This window comes from Parasteatoda tepidariorum, chromosome 10 (assembly GCF_043381705.1).
Source record: "Parasteatoda tepidariorum isolate YZ-2023 chromosome 10, CAS_Ptep_4.0, whole genome shotgun sequence".
Classification (NCBI taxonomy): Eukaryota; Metazoa; Arthropoda; class Arachnida; order Araneae; family Theridiidae; genus Parasteatoda; species Parasteatoda tepidariorum.
The window spans coordinates 71,577,617-71,585,623 of NC_092213.1; the positions used below are offsets into that span (position 1 = coordinate 71,577,617).

The 8,007-nt window shown below is 28.2% G+C and overlaps 1 protein-coding gene and 1 long non-coding RNA gene across 2 annotated transcripts in view; one reads left to right on the forward strand and one right to left on the reverse strand.

The window, feature by feature from the left end:
- The window catches only part of LOC107449272 (uncharacterized protein CG3556-like), a 184,835-nt gene that overhangs the window by 158,762 nt on the left and 18,066 nt on the right, over nt 1-8,007 (reverse strand). The gene's annotated exons all lie outside the window — the stretch shown is intronic.
- On the forward strand, nt 1,581-3,921 carry LOC139426947 (uncharacterized). The gene is made up of 2 exons (XR_011638084.1): nt 1,581-1,694; nt 3,540-3,921. It is a non-coding gene; the product is annotated as an uncharacterized lncRNA (long non-coding RNA).

Sequence of the window (8,007 nt, forward strand, 5' to 3'; positions counted from 1 at the left end):
TAGAAAGAAAAGATCAGAAAAAAGAATTTTAAATAAAACGAGGTAAAATTATTAAAAATTTTAAAAAATAAAAAAACAGAAAAAAACAACGAAAAGATATGATCTTATCATCAACTCACACGATTATATCTGTAAAAAATAGTGCTTTCTAACATTGTGATAAAAGAGCAAAATGAAGGATTAAGACACAAATTATCCCCTTCAAAACCAACAAAAAAAAACGCTTCCTCATTTTTGAAAACTCCAAGAGTATATACGTACATAAGAATGCGTATACGTCGCTAGAGTCACAAAGGCTTGTTTTATATATGGTACCGTTATCCGTGTCGTGTAAATCGGGCGTTAACGTATGCGTGATCACGGTGCTGAAGGGTTAAAACCTGATAGAAAAATATGAAGTGCATATTAAATTTAGCACACATTTGAAATAGGCTGAATTTTGTTTCTCTTCTTAAAATAATACAATTTATTTTCCTCAAAAATTCAATTCAAATGAAAACGATCCGATTTTTTAAAAAGAAGGAGAAATGTCTTTAAAATCAGAGTACATGTGGATGATAAAAGTTATTAACAAATTCCTAATATTTATTAACTTTTACTTGAAAATATAAAAATAAAATGTATTTGTAGATAAGAAAATAAAATCATTTTCGAAATACAAGTTTTAATTTAAAAAATTTGTCAAATCACAATTTCTAAAAAGGAAAAGAAAATGTGAAATGTTAACATTTCAAACGCACAATCTTCGGTTAATTTCCATCTCAATTTTGAATCTCATCCCAAACTTTCCGTTTTTAGAAGAGGTAGAGTTTGGTCTTATTAATTTATTTCGCAGTTATGTTGAAACAAATTGACGGTTGTGTGTATAACCAATAATTAGATTTGTCAACAGAAAATGTTTGTTTGAAATCATTAATTAAATTAAACATACCGCAGAACACAGAGATAAGATAAATAACAACTAATTAAGATAAATAACAACTAATTAGAAAACTAAATAGGAAAAAAAATACCTATCCAGGGTCTAGGTTTACAAAATTCTAACGAAAAGGAACTAAAAGGCTTTACGCAATATAATACAATTTCGAAATGTTGAGCATTAACTCAAGTAGTTTCACTTTCACATTTCACTCAAGTAGTTTCACTTTCCTAAATAAACAAACTAAATGATGAAACCAATCTGAAATTAGATACTATTTTGGGAAGTAATAAAAAAAGGAGTTGAGACTTGTCGTCACGTAAAGGAACTTAAATTATCGATAATTGTATGAATAAAATATAGGAAAAAGGCGCACGAAAAAAAATCCTTAACAGCGATTGTTTATTCACTAACTTTGAAAAGTTAGTGTATAAAACAAGGAAGTTGCGTCCATCATTTTTATCGTCTCGGACACTTGAAATCGTATTTTAAAGATAGACATTTGGGAAGGGAAAACTCCTTTAATTTGTAATTGACCGCTGGCAAGTTTAACCACGTCAATCTTATCTTTATTATAAATTGGACAGAAAAACATATAAATACAGCTTAAATAATTAATAAAGAATTAGATATATGTGCAATCTTTTTTACTGAAGTGACAAAGTTGTATAAAAAGGAATGTTTCTTCTTTTATTTAACACAAAAACCTACTCAGTCAAAATGGCTTGTTTAAATTATTTTTTGTATATTCTGGGACTGATTTTTTTGCAAATGTGTAAGTAATAAATATTTATCATTATATATCTTTAAATCTTTTTCGTTTTTTTTTACATAATATTTAAGCATTACATTTTTTCAATATATTTTATTTTTATTTATTTATTTATTGAAAAATAAAAAATAAAAACGTTTTAGTTCTTGCAATTAGATTTACTTGTTTTTAAAGTGAAACTTTCTTAAAACCTTCAAAAAGAATTGAATATGAATTTTCTGTCAAATCTTATAAAGCTATGGAATCTTAAAGAAGGCCTTAAAAGAAGGACTACTATAAGACATATTAAAGGATGTGATAAAATAAATAAATATTGCTAAAGGAATCCCATAAGATCACAGTAAAAATGCACTGATTTAATAATTATTTGAAATTAATCTACGGATTCGATTTGCGACCGACATTTAAGTATAATATATTTAAATATTTATTTAAATGTAATCAGATAATTTTTTTAAGAAATTATTTAATATGAATATTACTTAAAGTTCATAGAAAGAGTTTTTTAATATTTTCTTAGATATTTAGTATATTTCCAATAATAGAATGTGAGAGCAGAAATTAGTTATATTCTTAGAACACAAATCATACAAATGTATCACTCTCGTTTTATAATAGGTACCATCGTTAGTATCAAAACACAAAAATATTATGAGAATCATGAGTTTTATCTCAGAACTGACACTCCTAGTGTAGTGCCGAAACAATTGTAAGTCTATGTTAAGTGCATCATTTGCCCTACTTTATTTAACACAACAACATATGAAATACTTTTAAAAATAATACAATTCAAATGTTGTCGATTAAAGTTTTAAAATGTGCCAGGTGAAGCCGCTGTAGCTCAGGGTATAGAATGCTCGCTTCCAAATGAGGTGCTCCAAGTTCAACGAGTGATAGTTGGTCGATACGAATTCGACTTCCAGCTCACACTGTACTTTGGACTAGTCTCAGTGATATAGTGATGATGAATTTCCTCTTGTCAATGGGCTAACCGTGGGAGTATTTCTTAGTTTTTTTTCTCCATGTAACGCAAAGAATAGCGGAAGAAAAGATCACCGAAAAAAATCACCTCATTAACTATTATAAATGCAACGTCAGATTAATTTAATGTAATTATAAATATTTGCTTATAAATAAGTATTTGTAAAAAAATAAGTTTAATTAAAATTTGATTGAATGTAAATTTCAATACTGTAAATACAATTATATAATAGTATTGTTATAAATATTTCATCAATTTACAGTAGTCTCAAATCTTTTGAAGACTTACTATTTTTAAGATGAGACCTTATTCTATTGAGATATACTATTTTTAAGATGAGACCTATTTCAGGGAGTAATTGCTTTACAATATATTTTCTGATTCATTAATATTTCAAAATGAATTTTAGACAAAGAATGTAAAAATAAATTTATCACCAAAAAAAAGATTATCTCAATTTATTGTACCTTTTGCAAACAAAATCAAAAGAATTTAAAGAAAAAGTTTCGAATCTTATACCAGGAATTTGTCAAAGAACTATAATTTAGACTATCAATTGAAAGCCGATACATCTAATCACTCAAATATTCACTGCTTCTTTTATGACAGACGGGCTAGCAAGAACAATTTCTGATTATAGATTATTCCAATTCAAACTGGTGAAATCGCTTAATGACTGAATAGTTTCTGTTTTATACAAATATTTCAATAAGAAGAAATATAGAGAGATTTTCTGACATTTAATAGTTTTATTTTCATGAAATTGAAAAGACGCTTGAGATTAAATTTATATTTTACATTTTAACGAGCTTCAAAAAGTTTTTTTTTTTCAATACTCACCTGGACAATGACCTTTCATTATACAGGCATCTGAAGGGCAGATTCGTTGGCCACACTTTCAGGGGCACCATATTAGGTGTCTCAACGTTGCTCCCATAGTAAGGACAAATAGTACAGAGAATGAAAGAACATTCATACCTTGCCCGGAATTCAAACCCGGAAACTTTCTGATGCAAGGCCAGTTCCCTGACCTTTATACAGTCCGGTCGGCTGTTTAAAAAATGTATTTTATTTAATATTTATGTATCTGGTTAGCTAATATTTTATTTGAAAAAAATTAAACTATCTAGTGAACATATAATTATTCAATAATGAAATATTAATGTATAATTGTATATTGTGTAAATATTGGTTGTTCATTATATGTTGATTCGTACATATTTATTAATTAAATTTACTGAACATTGCTGCACGTTCATTAATAATGCTTAGAAACATGTTTACATTTTTTTAAATATTTTTTCCTTTACTGGCTGTTTATTATTTGCATATTTTGAGGCATATAAAGAATTACTACATTAAAAAAAACAAATGAGCAGATAATGCTCTACAAAAATATATCATTTTATTTCAAGGATGTTTACAACGCTTCTGGTAACTCTATTCATTAAAGCATTATATTTATTTATAATTTTGAGCTAATCACATACCTTATTTTACAAGTAATCATTTCACTTACTTCATTATGCAATTCGTTATACATCTGGAAGGAATAAAAATGAAAGAAATAGTTATTCTCATAACCATTTCTTTTATTAATCCTTTTGTTTAATAATCAAACAGTATTTTATAATCATGTAATATATCTTACTAGGAGGCTCCGCCCCCTGCTCGCTAACGCTCGCCAACCCCCGAGAATTGCTACGCAATCCTATGTGGTTCACGCCGTGAACCATGGCTCGCTGCGCTCGCTCGCCAATGAACACAATGTTCTAGCACAAAGACATAATATATTATCATCAAAGACATAGTATTTTATCATCAAAGACACAGTATTGTACTTATGTAGAAGAATTCTACCAATGTTCTTATAGGCTTTTAAAAAAAGTATATTGGCTATTTAGATTGTACATGGTGAAAAAATCAAAACATTAGCTAAATAAGAAACATATTAGCAAAATAAATTATCAAATATTGCTTCACTAATATTCTGTATTTTAAAGCGTGAAAATTCAATGCATAAATAAACGCGAAATATAAAAAAAAATTCAATGCATTCAATACAAACACTTAAACGTTTTTTAGACGTTTAGGTAGCTCCCAGTAGAAAAATATCAATTCAACAGCGGCCTTTTATAGCATTCTCACTTCAATTAATTAATTAATTCCTAATTGAGTTTAAATTAAATATTGTCATGTTTTAGTGCATGAATCTGAATTGAACAACCTGATAATGCTCACTCTGGTTATTGTTATCTGGTTGCCCACTGCGTGCTCTTGCGCGCCGAATCCAATCAATTAAAAATGAAAACTGTTGCCAGCGCGAGAAAAGAAATATCATCGGTTTTATTGATACATACATACATACGTACGTATTAGCGTTTTATATAATATAGATGTTTATATTTAGTAAACATAAGTGTGCATGTAGAATATACTTGAAAAAACTGACTTATCTTCAGGCGATATTGGGTCTTTATATGAAAAAACTCAATAAAATCCCCTTACCCCTGGGGAAAAAATTTTAATGAAAAAACTAATCTAAGCTGGGTTTCTTTTTCTTAAGAACCCGGGGCTTTGTGAGTCCTACATCAATGTAGCACAAAAAGATACCCGTTGTTCCTTATGAAGAAAAATTTAATCTGCATTTTTATTACTTTGCGTGTGTTTGTAATCTCAATTTCAGAGGAATAAAACTAGGAGAAAAATGGAAAGAAATATCTGAAAAAATGAGGAATATTTTAATTTAATTTTCTTTTACCATTTACTTTATTTTATTTACTAGATGAATACCTGTTTTTCGTTCGAAAAAAATAGTAAATAGTATTGATCAAGGTTACAAAAATCATGCACAAAAGACACTAACAAAACGAAAAATTAAAGCTGAAATAATGCCAATTATCGTTATTTTTATTACTTGTTGCCCTTCTCGATGTCTTTACGTTGTTAGATTAAGCATAACACGTTCACGCAACATTACGTCAAATTAAAAATTAACTATATTCATTATCACTTGGTATGATGCCATTACTGGAAGCCAACTCATGATAGTAAAAATTTACCACAATCAGGTCATTTTTTTCGGTACTTATCCCTTTCGAGAGGCCGTTAAAAATTTTATCACAATACCTAATCTTATTACCTTTGATGCCTATTAAAACTGCACTATTTATCACAATTACAGTCGTTACTAAAATTTATTTAACACCATCGACATCATAATAGTACGGCATTTCTTGCAGTTTCTTGAAACGAATAAACAACCTATCTTTTCTTTGTAAATAATTTCTTCCTAATATATAATTTTTTTAATTAATTTAAATTTTCAAGTTCTTTTAAATGCGTTTCAAACACGCAACTATAAATAAAATAAACACTTATTTCAGATAATTTAATAAATACTAGTTTTATGATGTTGTTTGCATATGCTACCACATTCCAGTTCATTATTAAGTTTATCTGATAAAGGATACATAAGGAAAAAACTAATAGAAATATTGCAGCTTTAAATTTCTTTTTTGATAAAATGAAGCTATAAACTTGATAACATCACTTATATTATCCTTCAAATATTTTAATTAAACAAAATCTTCTTTATTTTAAATTAAAACAATGGCTATTGTTTAACCAATGAGAAAATTTCATTCCTTAAATGTTTCTCCCGAAAGATCTACTGGAGCTGAAATTCTAAATCTTAAGCTATGCAGTCGTTGTTCAAACTTCTTGAAGTTTGAACTACATCCAAACTTCAACTTAACGTTCAAACTTCAAGGAAACAAACGGTTTCGAAACGGTTCAAACACATACGCGCCCTATATTATAATTATAGATGTGATGAAAACAAATTTAATATTTAAAAACTTGCAGTTTAATAAAATGAAATATGTATTATGTTTAAGGTTTGGTCTATTCTTCTTGCAAAAATATAAATGAGCTGAGCGGCACAATTTCGAATTCCTACACCGTGGGAGGAGGCAGTCTGTATCATACATGCTGGACTCTGAAAAATCCAGAGAAGAATGAGATTTTCATTCAACTTAATAACATCAGTTTACATAATAGGGTAAATTTTTCGTTCATAAATTTCATGTGATTACAAAAACTTTTCCCTCCTAATCACCTTGAAGAGCAAGGTATCAAACTTGTTATATTTATGCATGTACGTGATCTTACCTAATTCGGGTGTGGATTTTTCAAATCTGAAATAAGTTTTGTTCGAAATTTACAGATTTGTTTGTTTAAAATGATATTTTTATATTAGTATATTTTTAGGTTTGAATGTTCAAATTTGTATATAATTTATAGGTATACATATTCTCTTCTAAAAATAGCTCTTCAGACAAAAAAAAACATAAAAAAACATAAGATCTTAAAGTATCGCATCATCAACTCTAATGTATTATCACTTTTTTTTCTACCACTTACTTAGCAGAGAAAATTCAGGGTTACTTAATATTAACTCAAGAGAATTTTAAAAATTCTTAGCCAATAATATATTACTAAATTTCATTAAAAACTGTAGCTAGTAGAGAGTACCTGTATGCAGATTTAAAATTAGCGACGCGAAAATATGTAAGATCTGTTCAAAACTCTCATGAAAAAGAAAGAAAAAATATTTGTTCTCCTGTTTGAATCGCTAAAGCAAATCCATAAAAAATAGATTAAAAACAGAGATGCTGCATTAAAATTACATACATATGCAGACTTACAAGCCATTGTCAACCCACCACCTTAACGCTTCACACAGCGTTTGGTGGGCGATAGCCCTCAGCCAACATTATTATGAAAAAAATTATACTCTTACTATTAAATTTGTTTTTAGATATATTGATGACTTAATTACCATTAATTTTCAAGATTATACTATTTTATTAAATGATATTTACCCCGAGGAATTAATCTTGCTTCGTAATCATGATGATAATATTAATTTCAATTTTTTGGATCTACATTTTGAACTTATTTTACGAGTTCTATATACTTGCAGTTTATGCGCGGTAAATAAAACTTAATGATTTTCTTAATTTTCTCCGTTTTCCTCTTCTTTTTTGTCATTTTTGTATTTATTCATTGTGACTCAGCGATTTTTGACTTCAAGTTATGCATTAATTAACATTTTATAGTATTCCCTATACTAACCATGAGAAAGACTTTTTTTCCCTCGACCTTTTTAACCGACCTATTATAATTACTCAGTTTTCCCCAAAACGAAACATTTTTACGTTATTATTAAGATTTTCCCTAACTTTTATTGAGGAGCACTTCGATTTTGTGTCACTTGGATGCAAGCTTTTCATGAATATGGCTTACCCCGAGGAATTAATCTTGCTTCGT